We start from the raw sequence: 27,239 nt of genomic DNA on the forward strand, positions 1-27,239 counted from the left end.
CCTTTATTGTGCCACTTCCTCTAGCTATTCCCAAAACCATTGTTTGTACAACCACCAGTTCAGGCTCTGGTGAACTGTTTCAGAGAACTGTGTTTCCTCAGGAACTGGCAGAAAACATTCCTTTCTTCAGTGTTCCTTTTAGTGTAGGATGCTCCATGCCTAAATGTTCATGTGCAGGATCCCCACATAAAGCCAACCCCCTAAAACCACTATATAGTCATTCTCTCCTCCTTTCATAACAAAAAGCTACTTTTAAGTCACTGTATATATTGCCACCAGTTAGAATACTATACTTCTCTAACTTTCTTCTAAGAATGACCATGTGATTATGTTCTTATCGATGAGATATATGCAGAAGAATGTGTGAGAAGTCTCCCTAAATGGGAGAGGACATATACTTTCTTCCCCACCCTCCTTCATACTGAGCAGAATGAAGACATGAAGTGTGGAGTTTAAGCAACCAACCATCTTAAGCTTTTAAAAATGAAAACATCTGAGGAAAGTGGACCTTTAGCTGTTATAGGGACCTAGACCAGAACCAGTTGTTTATGCCCTTTTAAAACATTACTAGAATGACTCTTATCATCCTATCACCACCAAGAACAAAATTAAATGTCTTATAGTAGTCTCTTTGTATTATAATGGTGAATATGTATAGTCAACCCTCTTTTTCTTCCAGTTTTTTTTTTTTTAAAGATATTGGGTTGGTCCAAAAGTTCTTCAGGGTTTTTCCAAAAGATGTTACAGAAAAACCTGAATAACCTTCCTGGCCAACCCAATATAATTCACATACACCATTATCTAAGTTTAAGGTGTACAGCATAATGATTTGACTTACATATATCATTAAATGATTATCAAAATGAATTTAATGAACATTTATCATTTTATATAAAAATTAAAAAAATAGAAAAATTTTTTCTTGTGATGAAGACTCAGAATTTACTCTCTTACCAACTTTCATATAACATATGGCAGTATTTATTTATTATGTCATTCTTGCTTGGAAAATCCCATGGACAGAGGAGCCTGGTAGAGTGTAGCCCTAGCGTCACACAGAGTCAGACACGACCAAAGGACTTAGCATGCACGCACACACCCCTTACATCCCTATTACTTAAGTATCTTCCAAAACTGGAAGTTTATACCTTTTGGCTGCCTTTTATTCAATTCTCCCTTCCCTGATTCCTCAGCCTCTGGTAACCACAAGTTTGATATCTTTTTCTGTAATTTGTTTGTTTTCAAAGTATAATTGACCTACAACACTACATTAGTTTCTGTTATATAACATAGTGATTTGGTATTTCTATACATTTCAAAATGATCACCACAACAAGCCTAGTGTTGATATGTCACCATACAAAGGTATTACATAGTTATTGACTGTCTTCTCCACATTGTACATTTCATTCCTGTGACACATTCATTTTGCAACTGTAAGTTTGTACCTCTGAATATCTCTCACCTGTTTGTACAGTCCCCTTAAACAACCAACTCAGTCTTTAGTACATGGTGAAGTCACGGATATATATATTTGAATAAAGCATACACACTGACATGTAAATAATTGTGATTGCACTTGTTGTCTCCACTAGATTATGAGTTTATTTGGGGCAGGGATTATGTCATATTTTAATACAATACAGTGCTTAGAAGCACAATAAATTATACTGAAAAAATCAGGAACAATAAAAAGTAAGGATAACAAAGTGTCCTTGAAAAGAGAAAATTGAGGGATATAACCATATAATTTGCAGTAAGCAAATGCTATTCTCATTGAGCAGCACAGACATACAACTCTTAAAGCAGCTATTACCTATAAATGTCTGTCCTACCTTGCCCAGCCCCTGAAAGCTGATCTTTTCCTTTCACTATTTTTATAGAACAAGTCATGTTTATATTTATTTATATAAATACAGATACAGCAGTAGAATGAGATCAAGGGCAATTGGTCATGTCAAACATTTAGAAGACAACCAATGAATATTTGTTTTGGGTAGAAATTGATTTTACTCTTCAAGAAAGTATTACTGAAGAGGTGACTGAAGCCCAGTAGTATACTGGTAAATGTTTAAAGAGCAAATTTATAGACACAAAGAATGCAAGAAGAAACAACTCTCTTTCCCCCACAACAGAAAGAGATAGAGATAGCTAGAGAGAGAGAGGTAGAGATAGACAGAGAGAGAAAAGCTCTGATTGGTAGTTTTCCAGATTCTGTGGTTTAATTATAGCCTTCATGGCAAATTTCAGGCTACAAACTATTTTACTGCTGGCTCATGAAATTCCTGAAAAATTAGCTCCTCTTACAATCAGGAGGATGAATTAAAGTACACTTCCTTTCTACAAGGAGGACTGACTGGAGTATGTGCTTCCTATAAATTTCTCTGGTAATAATGGATTTGCTTTGAAAGGTTTTAATTTTTAAAATATTTCTTAAAATAATACTTCCATCACATCTGAAAATAGTCCCCATGTTTAAGTCCCCATGACTTAGTTGTCAATGTTTACACAATTATTCATTGTTTTGAAGAATACAGGTTCAAACCCAGATCTGACCCTTTGAATCTACAGCAAAGCCAAGAAGCAAACCTCAGTCTATATATGGTACTCTCTCAGAGAATTTTGCTATTTCAGAGACAGAAGACTCAAGTGTTCCTGAACCAGCAAAAGTTCTGTGTAAGCAGGAAGAGTTCCCATTTATTTAAATCACCACATAGATATTAACAAGCCTTTGCAGTCTGCATATCATTTATAGCACTTGAGTTCCTAGGTTATTTTTACACTGAAAACAGTGAGAAACTTTATTTTTTGGGGCTACAAAATCATTGCAGATGGTGATTGTAGCCATGAAATTAAAAGACATGTGCTCTAGGGAAGAAAAGGTATGACCAACCTAGACAGTATATTAAAAAGCAGACATTACTTTGCCAACAAAGTTCCATCTAGTCAAAGCTCTGGTTTTTCCAGTAGTCATGTATAGATGTGAGAGTTGGACTATAAGGAAAGCTGAGTGCCAAAGAATTGATGCTTTTGAACTGTGCGGTTGGAGAAGATTCTTGAGGGTCCCTTGGACTGCAAGGAGATCCAGCCAGTCCATCTTAAAGGAAATCAGTCCTGAATATTCATTGGAAGGACTAATGCTGAAGCTGAAACTCCAATACTTTGGCCACATGATGCAAAGAACCGACTCATTGGAAAAGGCCCTGATGCTGGGAAAGATTGAGGGCAGGAGGAGAAGGGGATGACAGAGGATGAGATGGTTGGATGGCATCACCAACGTGATGGACATGGGTTTGAGTAGGCTCCAGGAGTTGGTGATGGACAGGGAGGCTTGGCATGCTGCAGTCCATGGGGTTGCATAGTTGGACATAACTGAGTGACTGAACTGAACCTCAGGTATGTGTTTATTTCTTACATAGGCAGCTGCCCCAGTGCTCTGGGTAGCATATATCCATCAAATTCTGAATCAAACTGTAGCAACTCTATTTTCATGTCTTAATGCCAGTGATTACTATTTGCTAGTTACCAGTGATTACTGAATGCAAGTGATAAATTAGTTTCCAAGGAAACTAATAAAGGAAGACAGTCATCCTAAAGGAGACTGTTAAGTCTAGCAAATAACTATAATATAATGAGAGTATCATTGTTTTAAATATCAACTTGAAGTGTATTTTATACATCATAAATACAACCTATGTGACAAAGGAATAATCACAACAAATTAATTATACTGAATAAGAGTATGGTACTTTCCAGTTTTCAAGGAATTAACACAAAGATTTTCTCATTTGTTGATTATCATCCTAATACCATACACAAACATAAACTCAAAATTGATTAAAGACCTAAATATAAGGCCAGACAGTATAAAACTCAGAGGAAAACACAGGCAAAATGCTCTTTGACAGAAATCACAGCAAGATCTTTTTCGACCTCCTAAGGTAATAAAAATGAAAATAAACAAGTGGGACTTAACTAAACTTAAAAGCTTTTGCATAGTAAAGGAAATCATAACGAAGACAAAAATACAACCATCATAATGGAGACAATATTTGCAAATGAAGCAACAAAGAATTAATCTCCAAAATATATAAAAAACTCATGCAGCTCAAGATAAAAAAAAAAAAAACCCCAAACACAAAAACCAGACCACCCAAGGGAAAAATGGGCTGAGACCTAAAAGTTATTTCTCCAAAGAAGACATACAGATGGCCAAGAGGCACAGGAAAAGTTGCTCAACATCACTAATTATTGCTGCTGCTGCTGCTGCTAAGTCGCTTCAGTCGTGGCCGACTCTGTGCGACCCCATAGACGGCAGCCCACCAGGCTCTGCCGTCCTTGGGATTCTCCAGGCAAGAACACTGGAGTGGGTTGCCATTTCCTAGAGAAATGCAAATCAAAACTATAATGAGGTATAATCTCACACCAGTCAGAATGGTCACCATCATGAAGTCTACAAATAATAAACACTGGAGAGTTTCTGTGGAGAAAAGGGAATCCTCTTATACTGTTGGGGAGAATGTAAATTGATGCAGCCACTATAGACAACAGTATGGAAGGTCCTTAAAAAATTAACAATAGAACTACCATATGACCCATCAATATCACTCCAGGGCATACACCCTGAGAAAACCATAATTCAAAAAGTTACATGCACCCCAATGTTTATTGTAGTACTATTTGCAATAGCCAGGACATGGAAGCAACCTAAGTGTCCATCAATAGAAGAATGGATAAAGAACGGATAAATGGTACATATATACAATGGAATATTACTCAGCCATAAAGAGGAATGAAATTGTGCTATTTGCGGAAACATGTATGTACCTAGAGACTGTCAAACCAAGTGAAATAAGTCAGAAAGAAAAAGAAACATATCATATGTTAATGTATATAAGTGGAATATAGAAAATCGTACAGATGAATCTGTTTGCACAGCAGAAATAGAATAAACATGGACACCAAGGGTGAAGGGAGGCGGGATGAACTGGGAGATCGGGATTGACATATACACATTACTATGTATAAAATAGGTAAGTAGTTTACAGCACAGGGAACTCTTCCCAGTGCTCTGTGGTGACCTAAATAGGAACGAAATCCAAAAAGAAGGGGATGTATGTACATGTGTAACTGATTCACTTTGTTCTACAGCAGAAACTAACATAACATTGTAAAGCAACTCTACTCCAATAAAAAGACTGGGAAGATGTAGCATCTCCATGTAGAGTGCTGTGAAGTGTGACGGGTTAGTTGCTCAGTCATGTCCAGCTTTTTGCAACTGCATGGACCAGAGTCTGCCAGGCTCCTCTGTCCCTGGAATGCTCCAGCCAAGGATACTGGAGTGGGTTGCCATTTACTTCTTCAGGGGAATCTTCCCAACTCAGGGACTGAACCTGGGTCTCCTGCATTGCAGGCAGATTCTTTACCATTTGAGGCACTAGGGAAGCCCCAGAAGCAAAGAATGTTATAATATATACTTAAGTTGCAAATTATGTGATGGTTCCAATTTTGTTTAGAAGGAAGGTCACAAGTTACACATTTCATGTTTTGATTTCAGGGCATGATAGGGTTTATTAGGCACTGTTCTTTGTACAGTTGAATTGCTTACTTCTCAGAAGCTGTGTTTGAAATTTACTAATCTAATAACTGGAAAAATGTATCTTCCATAAAATTTTGAAAATTTAGTACAGACTCATTGATTTTTTTACAATTTATAGAGAGGAGAGGAAGTTTTACAGAGCATCTTTTAATAAGAGAGCTATGTACATAATTGATAGCAATAAAATAAGTTCAATATATTTTATATAGTGCTATGGACCTTGGCTACTCTGATAGCTTTATTTCCCTTTTTTTTCTGTACCATGTATCTTTATCAACTCTTCCAAATTTGCTCACAACTCAAGATATTTTTTATCTTTGATCAGAGCAGATTTCTGGGGATAAATGAACCGCTCAACAGACACTACTAAAAGAGATACTATTACTGTTTATAATTAAACATGGTCATTTGGTCCACAGTTTCTATTAATGCTGCAATGGTTTTAAATCAATATAAATATTAACATCAGCATGTTTTTAAAAAATATAAAGCATTTATTTCTCTCATGTAATAATTTTGCGTCAAACCCAACCTCGGTTATTTGACAAGTTCAATTGCCTTTTGAGTTTTCTTAAGAAATGTAACATTCCAACTGAAAGAAAGCAGGATCATTTTTCAAAAAAAAATTTAATATGTGCACTTTGTGAAATAGTACACATGTGAATGCTTCTTCAAAAGCATCCATTATCTTCCTTTGGAACATAAATGAAAAAAAATCAAAGCCATTCTAGACACTTCAAATTTTCAGATTTTAGGAATATATCAGGAAAAAGTGAAAACATTCCTGTTTGCATCCATGGTCTACACATGGATGCTCAACTAGCAGGAAAATTTGTGATTAATAGTACAAATGTAAATGGATATAAGGTTTTGCACAATAACAATACGTAGTTTGACATAGATGATTAATGAATTGTTTCCTCCCATCTTTCAAAGATAAGACAACTTTTCTTCAAAAGGATATTTTGTTGCATTACCTATTTAGTTGTCTCGATTTTTGAAGGTATGTGGATAAGTGTACATCATTCAGACATGAAGAGTCTAGCATTATGCTCTAATCAGGGTCTAAGTCTCTGATATGTTTAGGTCTTACAATGCCACAGTAAATGGCAGATAACAATGTCAAACGCATTTCTGTCATACCTATATCACAAAGCACAAAAGAGAAAAGCTTTGGAGCCAAAAGGCGAGTTTCTGCTTTGAATACATTACAAATTAATCAGTGATTATGAAATAAAGACGAAAGGGACTCCTGGAACTCAGCCAGTGTATTTCCTCCATCTGCGTGACCCATTCTTTCTGAAACTGCGTCAAAACCATGAAGGTGGCAACAATGCATGAAAAGTCTTTATTAAATTGTCAAGAATCTCAGCATTTGAGTCTGACCTTCAGTGTTTTATGGTAAATTTTGCTTTTCTACTTGCAGCTGGAAGAAAGTGCCTTGTAAACCAAGAAGTGATGGAGAAATGATGAATCCTGTTTGCTAGAGCTATTAGTCTTGAAATGCTTTCCCCACTGCTGCTCCAGAAATCTGAAAATGCAGCCAAAGATAAGAAATTTCAGGTATTAGTCTTTGATTCTATGCAAGAGTTTTCATGGCTTGAATTAAAAGGATCTTATCTGCAAGCAAAACAGCACATTTCAGAATATCTAATAGCTCAAATCTAATTTTCATCTTTTTATGGATGTGTGGAATATCTTTATGGATTCCTACCACTTAATTCAAGAAGAGAGTTCACCACACAGCTAAAGGTTTAAATATTTTACTTTGATTATAGAATATACATAGGTCTGCCAGGAAGCTTTGCAAAAGCATTGCTGGTGTGCAAACTCCAGACATGCCTAAGATGTAACATTTTGTAGAGACCCCAAGAGAGTGGGTTTTAGCTAAAATGAGCCTGTGAGTTTTGGCCTTTCCCTGGACCTCACTTCATTCTTTATGAGGAAGAGAATGGGATAATATATGATATACATACTCTTGCACACACACACACACACAAATTAGGCCTTTTAATCCTTTGGAACTTTAGGGTTTCTTTTAAATTTTCATTTTGAAATTTTATTTGTTGGTCATCCTCTCCCACCATAATATATTAATAAAAAGATATTTAGATTTACCTATTTCTACTCAATTGCGTAATTTAGAAAAACATGTCCATCCTTCTGGGAACATTGCTTGGTAAGAAGGCAGGTTGGATTTCAGTATTCAGCTACTTTATTGGTAGGTCTCTTTGAGCAGAGCACAAACTGCTACAACTCTGCATGGCAACCTGGCTATCAGTGGGGTGGTCACAAGGAAGTAGACAAAGGTCAAGAGAGGAAAGAATTTAATAAAAGAATTGGAGAATGAGGCAATAAGGTAACTTTTATTGCATTATTGAGACTTCATCTACTTGAACAGAGGCTAATTCTGAGTCTTATTTGGAGGAAAGGACAGCAATAAATAGACCTGATACTAAAAAGTACATTCTCAGAGAGGAAATAAGATGTCAGCCCTTAGCCTCATAGGAAATGAGTTAATTGCTTCATCCCTGTGGTCACTTTAGACCTGGCTGAAAGAATCTTGGGCAGCGTGATGGGAGGTGTTCAGAAAATGCTATCTCAGGATTTTCTAGAATGAAAATTTTAATTACTATTTGGTTTTAGAATTCAAACTATACATAAAAAGGTGTAGTGTCTGGCAGTTTTGAGATTGGTCTCTCTGAAAACTTTGGAATGAGTATCCTACAGGAAATATTTGCTGTCAGCCACCACCAAAGTCTTTTGGGTAGTCACATTATTGTCTCTCTCCCAGGGGCATATGCATTTAACCTGGAGGCTGAAGAAACAGAAGGGAAGAAGGTTACGTAACTTGCCCAGGATAACACTGATAGAAATGATGAAGCTCAAATTTTAATCAGGAAATCTGTATCTACCACATTTGAGATATTTTTTCATGAGTCCATAGAGCCTCATCTCCTGAACTGCCTGCTCCAATATAGACCTGTGCCCCTGGGCAGCTCAAATGGCACTGGGAATCTGAGATCCAACGACATGGGCACAGATATCACAAGACCCCATGTGGACTGTTAACACCCACCATCACCACATGGACTCAAACCCCAAAGCCTATGTGAGCTTTCCTACCATCCATCTATCCATTCACCCACCCACCCACACATATTTCATGTTTATCTATAAATATTACACACCTATGCACACACACATCCTGTAAGACTGCCTTCAAAGAATAATGTGGAATATTACAGGAAACATCATAGAGTTCTCGAAGTAAAATCATAGTATATTTTGAAAATGTCAAGCACTTTATATATATTCCAAAAAAACTCTCAAATGTTTATTTGATTTATAAAATGGAGGCCTGACTCTCCAGCTTAGATGATGAGGTCTTTCTCTTTGTATGTCAAAACCTCAGTAACCTGTAGGGAGTTTCAAACTCTTTGGAAAGCAACATAAGTTATAGGTTTCTTCACAAAGCTGTGCCAGCATGGAGCTGCTTAGTTTTGACTCAGGCTAGGAAACAAATGAAACGCTTGCTGTGTTAGTCTTGTTGCCTGTTACTCAAAATATACAGTTGTGAATTACTGAGTATCTAACAAGGCTTAGGGAAAGAGATCCGTTAGCAGTAAATCATCTGCTATTGGGTTTTACCTATAGGAAGTAGAAAATATGCTTGTTTTCTTTTTTTATGGGTACCAGTGTCTCTTTAATCACTATGTGGTATAACTCAACAACCTCATGCCTACTGTTTTCATTACTGCCAAATAAATAAACTCTAGTGCAGTATATTAATCCAATCCCAGATTTATTTCTCTGTAGTTGAAGAATGCTATTGTCATTGCATGTAGTGGTTCAATTATATGAGAGCTACAAAGACTAAAAATCAAAATAGTATGTAGAAATATTTTAAAGCAATTATTTAATTACTTAATTCTCATTTCAGAATTTTTGATATATTTTTAGTTTTTCAGATACACTACCATATACTTAAAAAATTTTTTATGATCACATGAAAAGAAAGAAAACAAATACAAGTTGAAAGAGAAAAGAAAACTCTAGATGTAACCTGGTGAACAATTTCATCATATGAAGTAAATTAATTTGTAAGATAAATTACTGTTCTAGTACATTTATTATCAATCATAAAAGCATATTTTTGGATATATCTTTATCTCACTTCTTCTTTCATTCTATGTCCTATTCTATTCTTCCCATAACTGAACTCATTCTATACTTCTTATGCATAATGTCCTGCAAAGCCACCTTTTTAGCTAAATGTAGGTGATACTCAATTCTTTCAGGACTTCTATACTTGCAGCCTGAATATTTGTCCTTTCTCTGTTGCTAAGTACTAGCTGGGCTTAGTTGCTCAGTTGTATCCGGCTCTGTGACCCCATGGACTGTAGCCCAGGCTCTTCTGTCCATGGGGATTCTCCAGGCAAGAATGTTGGAGTGGGTTGCCATGCCTTACTCCTGGGGGTCTTCCCAACCCAGGGATTGAGCCCAGGTCTCCTGCACTGCAGGCAGATTCTTTACCGTCTGAGCCGCCTGGGAAGTCCTTTCACTGTGTACAGGTATATAGCTCAAAGGAGAGGACGTATCTGGAGATCTGTCCTAAATCATTTGTAGAAATGGCCCAGAAGCTGAAGCATACACAGCAACTTCTTGGAAAACAGAATAGTGTGGACAAAGAGAAGAGCCTAAGAGATATGACCTCCTGATTCTCTATCCAGATTGTTGGGAGAGTGACAATGCAAATTGTGCCCTCTGGGCTCTCTGGTGGGCTGAGTTCCTGATGGACTCAGCAAAAACAGCGACTTCCACAAGAGATGTGAGGGTTGTAAGAGAGAAAATCCTGGGTATTTCTTTTGTAAAAAATTAATAAACAGAAACTTCAATTAAATAGAATACAGGGACAGAAGGGGGAGCTCTGATGCCCTACATTGATAGCAGAGCTCAAGAGGAAGAAGAAAGACTTTTCTTCCTGGCAACAACTCGGTCATTGACAATCTATGGACTCTTTTTTTACTATAGCCCCTCACCCTGATTTCCTTTTCCCCCTCTGTAAAGAAGTTCTCCTTCCTGTGCTGTGGTGGGGACTTGCGCATGACTTACCATGGTCTGTGACTCATTGTGGTTGCCGACCTTGAACTGCAATTGTGTGTCAATCCTTAATAAAGCAGTTTTTGCTGGAGATATAACTGGCAGTCTATTTTAGGTTAACATTATAGTGACCTGTACACAGATCCAGAGAAGACCCCCTACAAATCAGGGGCCAGTGAGTAAGCAGGTGTGTTACCCACACTGAGTCCATTGTCACTGCTTCTCTTGCTAACCCTGGAGTTTGAAGGTACAGCTTTCTCCTGGGTCCAAGCTTAAACTTTTTTTTTTTTTTTTTTGGTGGTATTTTGAAACTCTAGGCTTTATACAGAATCTATTCTATGATTTTATCTTTCCTACTTAAGACCTTATTCTGTATGCAAGTACACATTTGGCCTGACTTGAAATGAGCCTGTTCCAACTAGACTGTCCGTGCTTTTGGTCTATTCCTTTGGGAACAGGGACTGTATTATTGGTACTCAGCCAGCTCAGCCTTTGGCCCATCGCTGTCAAACAGAGGCTGTTCTATGGGGATGGAGCTGAGAGGTCTTCAGCCTAGCTCCTCTGGGACCAAGCTGCTCCCTTAGAACTGGTTAGTACTAAGCCTGTAGGTTGTTTGAGCTACTTGATGCGTGTGAATTGCAAGTTGCTTGAGCTATCTGAGGTGTTTAAACTGTTGTGGCCTTAAGCTGCTTAGACTATTGGAAAATTATTCTTTTACTTTAGAGAATAACTTTTGAGAAATAGGATCCCAGTTGTCAATATCTTGATGGTGCTTTCCCTCCCTCCACCGGCACTCTGGTTGATTTTATGTTTAAAAATCCATGTTCCTTCCTTATGTGCATTTCTAGCTAAATGGACCGACCTGACCAAAGGCAATTTAGAATATCAGTGACTGTTACGGAAGTTTTGAAATTCCCAGACTTAAGTTTCTTAGAATGAATTGACTATCACAAGCCAGTGGGAGTTTGCTGGATAACCCAGGGAATTCAAGCTGGGGCTAGATGACAACCTAGAGGGGTGGAATGGAGGGGGAGGTGGGAGGCATGTTCAAGTGGGAGGGGACACGGGTAGCCCTTTGGCTGATTCATGCTGATGTTTGATAGAAACCAACACAATACTGTAAAGCAATTATACTTCAATTAAAAACAAATAAATTTTAAAAAATGAATTGGACTATCACAGCTCTAAAATTTCAGGAACTAAATGGAATATCTATTTTGAATGGTATTTCAAGGATTCCAAATGTTGTTAGGAGTCTAAAATTGCCTCTTTAAAAAAAAATTTATTTATGTAATTTTGGCTGTACCGGGTCTTTGTTGATGAGTGGGCTTTTCTCTATTTGTGGCGAGCAGGGAATGCATGGGCTTCTCATCATGGTGGCTTCTCCTGTTGTGGAGCATGGGCTCTAGGGCACGCAGGCTTCAGTAACTGTAGCACGTGGACTTAGTTGCCCCACGGCATGTGGGAGCCTCTTGGATCAGGAACAGAACCTGTGTCTCCTGCACTGGCAGGATTCTTTACCACTGAGCCACCAGGGAAGCTCCTAAAATTAGCTCTTTTTAAAGTTAACTAAGGTAAACAATTTTAAAAAGACACAGTGGCTTCTAAATCATCCCGCTTCTCTTCCTTGGCTACTTCTCCTCAGGCCGTACTTCTCAGCCATCCTGTCTGTTTGCCTTGGTTCCTGCTGCTCTCAGCCTGCGCCTGGAACCATCTTCCTCCTTCCCTTCTATACTCCCTCTATCCTCTCAGATCCCCCGTATCAATTCTCTGGTGAACTTCCCTTTCCGCTGAACTTATCAGAACCTATTCCTTTAAAATCAAGTCTTCTAAGATCCAGAGGCTAAAGTCTTCATGTCTTATACTCCTTGGACTAAAGCTGAACTGTGAGCCATAGTCAAAGTTTTTCCCAAAGTAACCAAAGATCCTCATAGATCAGCCTGATTTTTCTTATATCAGCTAGTTCATATACTTGTTGGGGAAGGCCAGGCCCAGAAATAGATAAAAACCACTAATTGGGAAAATCCTAAAAGATCTCCAGAATTACATCTGGAAGACTAGCCTGCTAACTTATTATATGATCAGACTTGAGCAATTATTAAGTGATTTCATTGGGCAGTTTCTAGGGCTTGTCTAGTTTATATTTAGGCTAGATGACAACCTAGAGGGGTAGGATAGAGGGGCAGGTGGGAGGGATGTTCAAGCGGGAGGGGACATGGGTAGCCCTTTGGCAGATTTTTGAACACAAAAATCTGATAACTCTATTCATAACTATTACAATTGACTTCAGATCACTTTTAAAGAAAATTCTGGTCTTCCTTCAGAAGTCAGTTCCACTTGGGTATACAGTGGCTCAGATGGTAAAGAACTTGCCTACAATGCAGGAGACCAGGTTTGAACCCTGGGTTGGGAAGATCTCCTGGAGAAGAGAATGGCTACCCACTCCAGCATTCTTGCCTGGAGAATTCCATGGACAGAAGAGCCTGGCAGGCTACAGTCCATGGGGTCGCAAAGAATCAGACGTGACTGAGTGACTTTCAGTGTACTTCATTGATGTAGAGATTTTAACTCTATGTTTATTAATGGGCTGAACCAGGATTTTTCCTTCTAGCAAAAAGAATCATGATGAGATGAGAAACTGTGCCCACTTCAGATTTAGTCCATCTGGTAAACTATCTTTCTTGCACGCTAGATGAGTCACCTTAAGGAAAACTACTAAAATTCTTGATCTTCAGCTCTAGCAATGAAACCAAAACTCTCCTCATTTCTGCTATTATTACAAAGAGCCAGGACATTAGAAAAGAGATAGTTATAAATTTAAGTGCTTTGGGAACTTTTAGCTCTCTAAGCAACCTTTCCAACACCTTCCCAATTATCAGTGGTGGGGCTCTGAGAAACAACAGGGGCTCTTCCCAATTCTCCCTCTTAACTGCCTTAGAGAAACATTTCTGCAGATTGGGGATGAATCGCTTCCAGTCCTAATTGACACTGGCACTCTACGCTGGGTGCTCAATTCCACTACTATTATATAAAGCAGTTCCCACTTTGGAGTACTAAAGCAGTTCAAATAGTGGGGCTCTCTAATGAACCTCAAAATGTTCCTGTCTCTGAATGCCCTTTGAGAAATACACACCCTTTTCTCCTTAGTTCCTCTGCCTCTATCCATTTATTAGTCCAAGATTTCTTAGAGAAAAGTATCATGCTGGGATTTCTTTCTCCAGAAGGGAGAAATAATTCTAGAATTTGATAGTAATCAAAGTAATCAATCAGATTAATTAAATGACCCTTTAACATCTTTTATTGGCTCCATCTCTGGCTGTGCTAGGGCTAATTCTAGAAACATAGTTCTTTTTGAGTCAGCTACCACACTATATATGGGCAAACTCTCCAACTGATATTGGCAAAATTCACAGAACACTTCATATGAGGATTCAAATAGATCCCTTAAAACCCCTTTCTAGAATCAATCAATATCCTATTAGTTAAGAAGCCTTTCAGGGCATCAAACCGGTAGTAGAATATTATTGAGATCAAGGCCTCACTATCTCTTGTACTAGTCTCTGTAAATCACCCATTTTCCTGGTGAGAAATCCTGAGGGCTGAGGGTGGAGGTTTATTTAGTACTTTTGATGCCCTGTTATTATTATTCATTTATTATCATCACTACTCTCTGACATTGTTGTTTCAGACCCTTATATATTACTAACCTTCATTCCCACTGGAAGCAAATTCTTTACTATAATTGATTTATGTTGTGAATTCTTAGTATTTCAGTTTGCTATCATTCAGGGAGAAAAAAAATTTCACCTGGACGGCAATGCCTCAGGGTTTCACTGAGAGTCCTTATTTCTCACAAATACTGAAGGCTGATCCAGATGACAGGAAGTTTCCTAGGGCTTCTGTTTTGTTGCAATATGTGGATGAATTCCTTCTTTGTTCTCTTTCTCAGGTTTCCTCACAGGAAGACAGTATCCAGTATTAAAGCTTTTAGCCTTAAAGAAACATTAGGTCACCAAAGAAAAGCTGTAGTTTTCCCAAACCCAGTTTTAATATCTCAGGCATCAGAACAAGGTCTTTGTCTAGACCAAGGTAGGTTTTATGGTGCCCTAAGAGCCAACTGAGAGACTATCTTGGTTTAGTCAATTATTACTAAGTGTTAGTCACTCAGTCGTGTCTGACTCTTTGCGACCCCATGGACGCAGAGCTCACCAGGCTCCTCTGTCCATGGGCGTCTCCAGGCAAGAATACTAGAGTGCATTGTCATTTCCTTCTCCAGGGGATCTTCCCAGCCGAGGGATCGAACCCAAGTCTCCTGCATTGCAGGCAGATCCTTTACCGTCTGAGCCACCAGGGAAGCCCAATTATTACTAAAACTGGATTCCAAGTATCTCTCTTATGGCAAACCTCTGTATGTTTTACTAAACAGTAACAACTCCAACCCAGTTTAATGTGAAAGAACCAAGTGACATAGACTTTAAGGCCTTAAATGAGAGTTTGATGAATCCACTTGCCCTTGGGCCTCCCAAAGATCAGATTTCCTTTTCCCTTTTTGTATTTGAAAAGGAAGGGGATGCCCTTGGGGTACTCACCCCAAAACATGGAAACTGTTATTGACACATACAGTATTATTCTCTCTTTGCCTTAGAATCATTTCAACCACTGGCCTTTTGGTTAAAGCCACTGGAGAAATTGCTGTGGGGTCTCCTTTAACCATTTGCACCTCATGCACAGAATCTTTCCTGAATTCTTGTCACACTCAACATTTCTTAGTCAGCTGTTTCAACTCCTATGAAGACCTTTTATTAACTGCTCCTCACATAACTCTTTTACATTGTAATAACCCTAACCTTGCTATTCCCCTCCTATCACGGACAAATTCCCTCACAACTGTTTAACACTTGACAGATAAGATCCTGACTCACGATGCTCTACAGGAAATTCTTTGAGTAACACTGACTTCTCATGGTTTACTGATGGTCCTTTTCTTTTTTTTTCATTTATTTTTATTAGTTGGAGGCTAATTACTTTACAATATTGTAGTGGTTTTTGTCATACATTGACATGAATCAGCCATGGATTTACAAGTATTTCCCATCCCGATCCCCCCTCCCACCTCCCTCTCCACCTGATTCCTCTGGGTCTTCCCAGTGCACCAGGCCCGAGCACTTGTCTCATGCATCCAGCCTGGACTGGTGATCTGTTTCACCCCAGATAATATACATGCTTCGGTGCTAGATAATATACATGTTTCTCTCGAAACATCCCACCCTCACCTTCTCCCACAGAGTCCAAAATGCTGTTCTGTACATCTGTGTCTCTTTTTCTGTTTTGCATATAGGGCAACCTAGATGCCCATCAGCAGATGAATGGATAAGGAAGCTATGGTACATATACACCACGGAATATTACTCAGCCATTAAAAATAATTCATTTGATGGTTCTTATTTAAAACGTGGTGATGTTCAACATTGTGCTGAATATGTTACAACAACTCCTCTGATGTTATTGAGGCAGCACTTTTACCTCTGGTTACTCCAGTGCAACAGGTTTGTGTCTGAGCTCTAACCCAGGTTTGTAATTTAGCCAAGGACAAAGTTATCAATATTTATACTGAGAATAGATACACTTTCAGAGTAACTCATGACTTTGGAGTGCTGTGGAGGCAACGTGGCTTCTTACTTCCAGTGGAAATACAGTAGAAATGGCCCCTGTGCTTAGGAATTATTAGATCCAATACTTTCACTATCTGTTGCTTCAGGTATTATTAAGATTCTGGGGCATTCTAAACTTGACTCTGAAAACTAAGAGGTGTCACATTGCCATAAAGAATGCTGCCCTTAAAGGAATCAAAATCAGTCAAATCTTAGAAAAACTAGCTAAAGAAGCCCAACAATTGGCCTTAGAAAAGGAAAACAAAATTGGAAATTCAACAATTATTGGTTGGATAAAAAGAGAGAGCTCTGGTTCTGAACAAATTACAACACTGTCCTCCTAGAGATTGTAAGATTTCCACCCTTTATTACTGTACATGCAGTAAACTATTGGTCTACCGACAAAATAATAGTCCTCATGAATCAGTATTGGTGGGGAAACATGAAGGAGGTCACAAAAAGTGCCTACTTCACCTGTCCCATTTATCTGAAATACAACCCAGGGAAGCCTGTTCATACTGTTTCTGGACATTTTCAACTGCCTAATGGACCATTCATGGTCTGGCAAATGGATTTCATGCAACTTCCTATGTTTCATGGGTATAAATATGTTTTAGTCATTGTCTGTACATTCACACTGGACTGAAGCCTGCCCTTGCAGTCAGGTCACTGCATCTTGTGTGACTAAAGTCCTTTTGGAAAAGACTATCCCTGCTTGGGAAACTCCCTTGAGCTTCAGTGATTGAAGAATCCATTTTACTGGTCAGGTTCTTTGAAAAGTGTGTGCTGCTTGGCTGGATTTACGTTTCACTGCAATTACCACCTTCAATTCTCTGGTTCAGATGAATGCATTAGTGGCATTATTAAGACTCAATAGGCAAAATTTTGGAGACCTCCCAAATACCTTGGCCAAAAGCATTGCTGTTGGTCCTTCTAAATCTCAGATCTACCTTCTTTGGAACTCAACTCACACCCTTGGAGACAGCTATTAGACAATGCACCTGGCTCCTTCCTCTTTTGACTCACAACTGATAAAAGGAGAGAGACTCCTATATCGCAAAGGCCTAGTTGCTAAAACATGCTTGGGAGATGGACAAGGAGGCCTGGCGAGCTGCGGTTCATGGGGTCGCAAAGAGTCGGACACGACTGAGCAACTGAACTGAACTGAACTGAACTGAGAGCAATCTTTTCACAGTGTGCTCTCAGAAAACAAAGACTTTAAGCATCACACCTTGCAAACTAGAGATTTCATCTATTAGAAAAGACACCCCCAGAAGGTCTCTCTCCATCCTCATTGGAGAGGCCCCCCTGCTAATAAATCCTTGTGCTGCCAGACTCCGGGGAACAGTTTTTGAATTCACAAGAGACACCTAAAGATAGCACTGAACACTGACTGAAACTGCGCATCATCTGGTAACCTAAAAGTAAAGATTTTCCAGAATTGAAGTGGACAACATCTAATGGGGCAACTTTCCCAAGATATCCCCACCAGGCCTCTTGGAAGTTTGTTGCCAATACTTTGATGGTAACATAAACTTTCAGATGATCTCCAGTGTCTATGATCTTAGTTACATACAGACTTGAGATTCAAAGTGCCTCAGAGTTCTCCTTCCTACCTGTCATTAGTCAAACGTGACCTCAATAAGTCTTCAGTCTGTACACTTTCCCTACAACTTGAAACACTACACCCAAGGAAATTCCTTCCAGGCATCAAGGGACAAAAGCCAGTGAAATCAGAAAATCTGAGTCTTGATCAGCAATGCTTTCAGAGAAAGATATTTATCAAAGGCGGGGGTGGGGGAGTGGCGGGGGTCGGGGAGTGGGGGGGGGTCGGGGAGTGGGGGGGTGGGGTGGGGAATAATAAACAGCAACCGCAATTAAAGTCAAGGCACCAGTAGGGGGAGCTCGCATGCCCTGCAATGATGGTGTCTGTTGTTTCCTTGCTTTATGTCTGACTCTTTTGTGACCCGTGAACTGAGGCGCCTGGCTTCTCTGTCCATGGAATTCTCCAGGCAAGAATACTGGAGTGGGCTGTTGTTTCTTCCTCCAGGGATTCTTTCTGACCCAGGGATCGAACCTGCATCTTTTGCATAGGTAGGCAGATTCTTTTCTGCTGTGCCACCTGGGAAGCCCAAAAGAGCCCCACCAAAAAATAAAGACCTCTTTTTTCCTGGAAACAACTCAGCCAATAAAAGCCATAGACTGCCCTCCCAACTTCCTCTTCCTGTCTATAAAAGAGTTCTCCTTCCTTTCCTGTGCAAGGACTTGCATATAGCTTGCCATTGTTGCTAAACCTGAATTGCAATTCTTTGCTAATCCCAAATACACCTTTCCTGATTGAATGCCATCTCACTGTCCACCCTCAGCACCACACATTCAAGAGTTTAACCACACTGGAATTTACATAGAACGTCTCTATTTTCCCTTGTATTTGCAAATATGTTTCTTTCGTATAAGATTGCCTACATTTTCCTTCTTATCAAATTCCTCCTGATCCCTGGATCTAGCTCAAATCCCTTTCCCAGGGAACTCATTGCAGTTAGCTTATTTATCTACCTTGTTTTGTCTTTGAATGGGCAAAATAGTTCTCAAAGAAGTGGGGCCTATTAGATTAGCAGATAATCTAGAAGGCACTGTCTCATAGTCAGTGGCCTTCAAACTATTTTTTATTCCTGAGGTACTGGTTAGCTAGATGTCCTGCTCCTATTCCTTGGGCTCTACCCTGCCCTTCTGGTTGTATTTAGAATATACTGTCAAGGGAGCAAAATTTGCACCCCTGACTATCTCTTTGGCATGCAGAATATCTCAAGCTGCTGGCAATAAAGGTTCAAAAGACTCAGGAAGAAGCTAAGACCTCCCCCTACATGTCTAAAGAATGCAGTTAGAGGACCTGTTCCAGGAAGGGAGCTATCACCATAGATGCCTATAGTATGAAGTAGGTATGTAGATGGGGGTAACTGGCCAAATGTGTTAAAATTCCTCTCTGTGTCCCAGTCTTCACACAGCCCAGCAAACATTTCTTTACCAAACATTTTCTTTCCTATCTCCATGTCAATTGCCTTCATCTCCTTTCAAGTCCCAAGCCACTATCCTAACATTCTCTTTTGTTTTAAGCTGGAGACAGTATTTAAAGTGAAGGTTTCAACCATTTTGGTGAATTCCTCAGTTTTCCTCAGTCTCTCCCATGTATGTATGTATGCTATTAAACTTTTGTTTGATTTTCTCCTGTCGCTGCTGCTGCTGCTGCTAAGTCGCTTCAGTCGTGTCTGACTCTGTGCGACACCTTAGATGGCAGCCCACCAGGCTCCCCCGTCCCTGGGATTCTCCAGGCAAGAACACTGGAGTGGGTTGCCATTTCCTTCTCCAATGCATGAAAGTGAAAAGCGAAAGTGAAGTCGCTCAGTCATGTCCGACTCTTCGCGACCCCATGGACTGCAGCCCACCAGGCTCCTCTGCCCATGGGATTTTCTAGGCAAGAGTACTGGAGTGGGGTGCCATTGCCTTCTCTGTCTCTCCTGTTAGTCTATCTCATATCAATTTAATTATTAGACCAGCCAGAAGAACCTAGAAGGGTAGAAGAAAATGTTTTCCTCCAATAGCATCTAATTTTCTAAAAGTGAGAGAGAGAGAGAGAGAGAGGGAGCGAGGGGGAGAGAGAGGGAAAAAGGAAGGGAGTCAGGGAGGGAAGGAAGGAAAAAAGGATGAGCACCTATTTTTGTTTGTCTCTATTTGTAGATCTGGTCAAATAAGTTGGGTGTTTTACTTTCCAGACTCATCATCTTATAAATTTTCCATACAAGCCAATAGTGATGAAAGGCACTTTGTAGGAGTTTGCTATAGTGCTAGTGGTAAAGAATCCACCTGCCAATGTAGGAGACCCAGGAGACATGAGTTCAATCCCTGGGTCAGGAAGCTTCTCTGGAGTAGGAAATGGCACCCCGCTACAGTGTTCTTGCCTGGAAAATTCCGTAGGCCGAGGAGCCTGGTGGGCTACAGTGCACGGGGCACAAAGATTTGGACATGACTGAACAACTGAACATGATGATAAAGCACCCAGTGTGCAGTTTTTCATCCTGACAATGACTTGGTTAGCTAAAAATGGATTCAAACAATAAGAAGCTGGGGGGTAGACATAATTTTTTACATTGGCTATGAGCAGAACTTCATGGGAATATTTCTTAGGGCTTTAGCCAATGAACTTAAAAAATAAAACATACTTTTGTTGAGAATAAAATTAAAGCTCAGGCTATTTTCTATAAAAGTATATTTGCTTCTCCTTTTTAGGTGATATCAGATATTAACATCTGATGTTGACATTATTTGTTAGTTGCTATCTAATGGCATCATTTGCAAAAAAGTTTTCATTTCATTACCAAGGGCTTTTCACAGCTTTGTCGAACCCATGCATTCACTACAATTATTGGAAACATACATTCACTACAATTATTGGAAACATATGTTTTCTTTCTAATTCTCTCCTCATGAGTTTGCTAAGAACAGAGAGAAGGAACAGATAAGAATTTGCAATAAGACTGGTAGTTAAAACAGTTTCAAGGATAGGAAATATTTTCCTAATTTAAATTACTAAAAAAGGAGCTCCTCCTTTGCCAGCATTTGTATGTAGTCCATGTTGTATTAAATTGTGCAGACATTAGTACTGATTTCTGATTTCTACACTGATTGTACGGACTTATTAAGACCAGCTTAATTCATTAAGTCCAGCTACCCTGGTGGCACTAGTGATAAAGAATGTGCCTGCCAATGCAGGAGATATAGGTTTAGTCCCTGGTTTGGGAAGATCCTCTGGAGTAGGAAATGGCACCCCACTCCAGTATTTTTGCCCGGAGAAATCCATGGGGAGAGGAGCCTGGCGGGCTACAGTCCATGGGGTCGCAAAGAGTTGGAAAGAACTGAACACATGCAAAATTAAACACACATAGCAAAAGAACTTGTTTGCTTTTCCTATCAAAGCTGCAGCCAAAGGGTAGACAGTTTGGTAAATGCACTTCTTCACTACATAATGAGCCCTATGAAAAGTACTGAAAGAGCTTCCTGCTCCTCAGAGTGTCAGGCTTTTCATTGGATACAATTATCTACATGTTCCCTTTAAAGGAAGATACCATCAGTTATCATGTATTATAAAATACAGAGTTATCAAATATCATACACATATTTAAATGAACTCTAAATCATTTATCTCTTCAGGAATACAAACACAGTAACATTAAAAAGAGCTAAAAATTCTTGACCAAATCAATATTGGTGTTTTCACTACAGGTGTTATGCTTGTAGAAAGTCAAATATTGGAGAAAGAGGAGTAGAGTTAATTTTACTACTATTTCATATGTGTACACATCCCTTCAGACTACATTATTCAAACTGCTTTGCTGAAATCACCTCATTAATGTACACAACTTCTCATTCAGGCATCACAAACATATATGTAATATGTATATTTTATATATATATATATACATATATATATATATTAAACTTAGAGCACACAGAGCAGTCAATTGACCGATATAGTTGTTCAAAAGGAAGACAGTCCTAAAACTGAAAAATATTGATCCAGAGAGTATCAGGGTTGGATAAGACCTAAAATTCTCTCCTCTGTTTCTAGCACTTTCAAGTGTTCATTTTTCTTTTAAACATAGCAGTAAAGATAACAAAACCAAATAGTTATATTTTATATCTGCATATCTCTTATTGAAAGTCACATCTATTTTTAAAAATTCAATTTATTAAAAAAAAAAAAAAAAGCAACCCATTCTCTCATCCCTCATCCTCCTCTGGCAACCACAAACCTGTTTTCTGTATCTTTGTATCTATGAACTTGTTTGTTTTACATTCTGTATTTAAAAAGAGATCAGTATTTGTCTTTCTTTATAGTCTATCAACTTTTAAAAATCTACACTATTCTACATTTGTAACTGTAATTTAATCACCATTTTACATAAGTCTATTTAGTTTCTTTGTTAAGAGCAACTTAGTATTGTTTTCAATACCTTTCAATACCTTCCAAAAAAGGAAACTGTTTTCAAGTGAACATCTTAAGATTTTCTCTTCTATATTTCTCATATGCAAGGAATTTATGTAATTTTTAGTTTTTCTTGTTCCTGAGGTTATCTGAATTCTACTTCCACTGTCCATAAGCTGGGTAAGTGGGTGGGGTATTGGATTCAAGAAGGATAAAGAAGGAAATAGCTATTGATCTTAAATGATGGGTAGATTTTTAACAGCTAAATTTAGAAATCAAGCTCCTTCTAGGTAGAAGGGACAGCAGAAGCAAATGCATTGAGGGAAAATAGCAGATAGGTTTATAAACAAGAACGATCCCAGTTAGAGTGGAGTCTTAGAAATCAATCTCCTCCTAACCCCTGTTCCCCCATCTCTTTCTGCCTCTAGGTGAGTCTGATGTAGGTGGTCTATGGAGCACACTGGGTGATATTGAGTAGGATGTGGAAGTAGGGGATGGAGAAGGTCAATACTGAATTCAGCACATTAGGGGAGCTCAGTAATTCACAACAACAATAATCTCAACTCCTCTGAGAATCTCCTTTTCTTCCTCCTAATCTTTCCCCATGATTTAAGCACTGGCTTATTATTTTAGCCTTGTTATTCTAAGTGGTTTATTATTCTTGATGAATAGTGAATTATTCTAATGGTGCTTATTATTCTATTCATTACAACTTGAGGCTGATTAGGAGTGAATAGCTGCTAAGGAGCTGTTCCGATAGCCAAATTAAATTTCTACATTTTTATGGTGCTTATTTTTCAGTATCAGTAATTGTCCTGGTAGTTTCCATCACTTAACCACCTCTTTCTTTGCTTTAAACCAGAGAGATTCAGTTCAGGGTTTCCAAAATACAGAAATCTCTCTATGGAGTAAAAAGAATATTTTAAAATGACTTTTATATTCAACTGACTGTTTCACTTTCAAAAATTGTCTCACAATCATGCTTCTTTTCTAATCAATACATTGACAAAATGATGCAATGATACTGCAATGGTTACCTTATGATATGTATATATAAGGGTGTTATCAACATGCAGTAAAAAGACTCCAAACTTTAGCACATGCGCATACAGTCTTCCGTTTCTTCCTGCCTTACCCCATGGACTTCTGATTTGCCCAGGCAGTTCCTTAAAATATTTTATAAAATACGTACATAACATATTCATATACCTACATTCACGTGTGTGTATGTCTCCTATTGCTTCTCTGGCTGAGTCCTGACTAACATCATCTTTATCCTCATGTTACTATTGCATTTTATTCTATAATAACTGACTTCCTAGTTTTCTTTATAAATTCACTCAAAAATTAAAAACATAGCTATTACATATGATCTCTTGTGAAATTATTACTGGGATTTGACACCTAAAATGGAAGATGTTATTTTATGACATTAAATATATGTTGCTCAAAGAGACCATTACTAGAAAACGTAAGGAGAAAATGTTAGGAAGGACAACCTAATTATTTTGTAAGTTATTATCTTAATTTACCAATGACTAGCAAGGGAAAAATTTCCATGCCACTGATAATGCCACAAAACTGATTTTTCTGGTTTTTAGGTCCCCAACTTGTTCATTTCCTCTTAATCACAATGGAAAGTACCTCTCTTTGTACAGAACTTCCGTGCTAATACAATGCAGGCCTCTGAGAATACTAGTCTTCTTCTTAAGGACATTTTTATGGAGCCCTTCTGACTTCTTTACATAATTTGGACTAATTTTATTCTAGCCTACAGCATGTCTGTCAGCATAGGATTTGATCTTACTGCTGATCTGAGTCATTCTTAGATGTTCTACCCTCCTCTTTTTTGCAATCCCTTTTCTTGTTGTTTTTCTCAACTATGAATAGTAATTTTCTTTTCCAGAGGACTGTGCACACTAGGTTTTCTGAATCCCTGTATATTTAAAAAGTATCTTTTAGTGATGGTTATAATTTTTAATTGGCCATTTCATTAAATATAATAAAGTTTTATGTTTAAATAATTTTGACTCAATCTTGAAGAGTTTTTTTTCAAATTATTCTAGTTTTTTTTTTTTTTTTGTCAGCAGTCTATTGACATTCTCACTTTTTTTCCTCTTTGAAGGTAATTGCATCCTTATTTTCAGAAGTTTTGTATTCATTTGGGTTCCTGTTGCTTCATATTTTCACCAAATATAAGCACTGCCATGCTAAGAATTCTTATTCTTTTTTAGTGAGTAGGTAGTGACATATAATTTTGGTTTATACTTACATTTACCTAATGACTAATGATTTAAAACATCTTTTCCTATGTATTTATGCCATGCATATATGTTTTTTGGTAAGATGTCTTTCAGATCTTTTGCTCTTTTAAATATCAGGTTGGTTGCTGGGTTCTTGTTATTGAATGATAAGCATTTTTCACATACTATATTGGTCCTCTCAAACCCAACAGTTCCATAATTGAACTCTTCATTATATGCATTTTTCCCCCACCAAACCTTTTTGACTTTAATTATTTCCATTTCAGAAAAGAATCCAATTAGCTACAACTGCTTACACATTTCTTGTTACTTTTTTTTTTTTTTTTCACCCAACATCCAATTTGTCCTACAGTCTTTTGGGGAAAAATGTTTTTGATATGATCACTGAATCCAACCTAGTCCAAGTCAAAATTACTTCTCAATTCAATTCAGTTCAGTTCGTCAGTTGTATCTGACTCTTTGTGACCCCATGGACTGCAGCATGCCAGGCTTCCCTGTCCATCTCTCGATTTCCTGTCCATTTCTCAATTACCATACTGTAATTTCCTCTGAAGTAGTCTCTCTTCTTCCAGTTTTCCATCTCTACAGAAACCAGTGCTTTTTTTTTAAGTCACACAAAGTTTTTGTAGTAAACCCTACTTAAAGATTTTGAATTTAAATTAACCTAAATTTCAACATTAATTTGTTGTTATTCAGTCACTCAGTCATGTCTAACTCTTTGCGATCCCATGGACTGCAGCAATGTCACACTTCCCTGTCCTTCACCATTTCCCAGAGCTTGCTCAAACTCATGTCCATTGAGTCGGTGATGCTATCCAACCATCTCATCCTCTGTCATCCCCTTCTCCTGTGTTCAATCTTTCCCAGCATCAGGACTTTTCTAATGAGTTGGCTCTTCACATCAGGTGGCCAAAAGTATTGGAGCTTCAGGTTCAGCATCAGTCCTTCAAATGAATATTCAGGGTTGATTTCTTTTAGGATTGAGTGGTTGGATCTTCTTGTAGTCCAGGGGACTCTCAAGGGTCTTCTCCAACACCACAGTTCAAAAGCATCATTTCTTCAGCTCAGCTTTCTTTATGGCCCAACTCTCACATCCATACATGACTACTATAAAAATCATAGCCTTGACTATATGGACCTTTCTTGGCAAAGTAATGTCTCTGCTTTTTAATATGCTGTTAGGTTGTCATAGCTTTTCTTCCAAGGAGCAGTCACCATCTGTAGTGATTTTGGAGCCCAAGAAAATAAAGTCTGTCACTGTTTCCATTGTTTCCCCATCTATTTGCTATGAAGTGATGGGACGAGATGCCATGATCTTAGTTTACTGCATGTTGAGTTTTTCACTCTCCTCTTTTACCTTTATCAAGACTAATATCACTACTTAAATAATCACTCCTAGAATTGTACAGATACTAGTGCTAATTCAAATTTCATGATGCATACAAATTACCTAGAACCAGCCCTACAGATTCTAATTTGGTAGGTCTGGAATGGGGACCAAGAATAAGCTCAGACAATTCTGCTAATAACATCCATGGACTATATACAGTATCTATATGACATGTGTCTTTCCAAACTCTCCAGACCCAACTATACTTTGACCATATGAGCTTTTTTTTTTTTTTTCTGTCTTGAATGTAGCAACATCATTTCAATTTCAGGACTTTTTCCTTTCATTCTCTTTCCACAGACTCTGCTCAAACACCCTGAGAATGCCTCTTTTTCATTATTCAGGTTTTATTCATAGGTCATCTCCTTGAAAGACCCAAATCCTGGGGACCATTCTTCAATTTAGTAACTCATTAATTATCCTTTACTTATTTTCTGATTAGCATTCATCACTATCTGAAATTATCTTATTCAATCATTTATATTTTATCCTGACTCATTCCACGCCCCAGACTAGAAAATAAAGCCTAGGACAGGGACTTTGCTTTGTTCAATACTGAACACTGCATGTTTTTGTATACACTGAGAATAAGTGACTAAATGGGAAAATTTAACATGTCTAAGGAATATTAACGAGACAATTTCCATGAGCTAGGCAGAAATTAGTTCATTTAGAGCTTTGAATCAAATACTAAGACTCATCCAATAAAGTGTAATGAGGAGAATGTTACTTCTAGATCTATTTCCATTTCTCCTCCTCAATCTTGGCTATCTCTTTCATTTGGCATTGTTAATCATCTAACTTTCAGCAGATTGTGTGAGGTTGATAAGCACTAACTATTTGGAAAAAATCCAGAAGCATTTCAGTGTAGAAAAGGGGTGGAACCTTCCTTTCAGTATTTTCCCTAATGAGTACAAGAGATATTTCTTTGTAATAGCTCCAGTTTTAGATGCAGAAGTGTTACACAGATTTCAACCATAAACCAGTCTTCCATGCTTCTCTGCAACTTCTAAATCCTAGAACTATAGGCTTACAGTATGTTCCTCAACCTTCCTGAAAGCCTAATAATTTGGGGTTGGGTTAGCAGTGTGAAATATAATGGGAGGTCACATCATCATCAAATCCCCACAAGTAGAATGGTCAAAGAATCCTAAACATTGAGGTTCCTGAAATTTCATGGCTACAGATTTTCTGTTAACATCAGCTGAATCTCTTGTTTAAGATATCCTCTTGGGAAATTAGAATTACTAAG

Source organism: Cervus canadensis, chromosome 6 (assembly GCF_019320065.1).
Source record: "Cervus canadensis isolate Bull #8, Minnesota chromosome 6, ASM1932006v1, whole genome shotgun sequence".
Classification (NCBI taxonomy): Eukaryota; Metazoa; Chordata; class Mammalia; order Artiodactyla; family Cervidae; genus Cervus; species Cervus canadensis.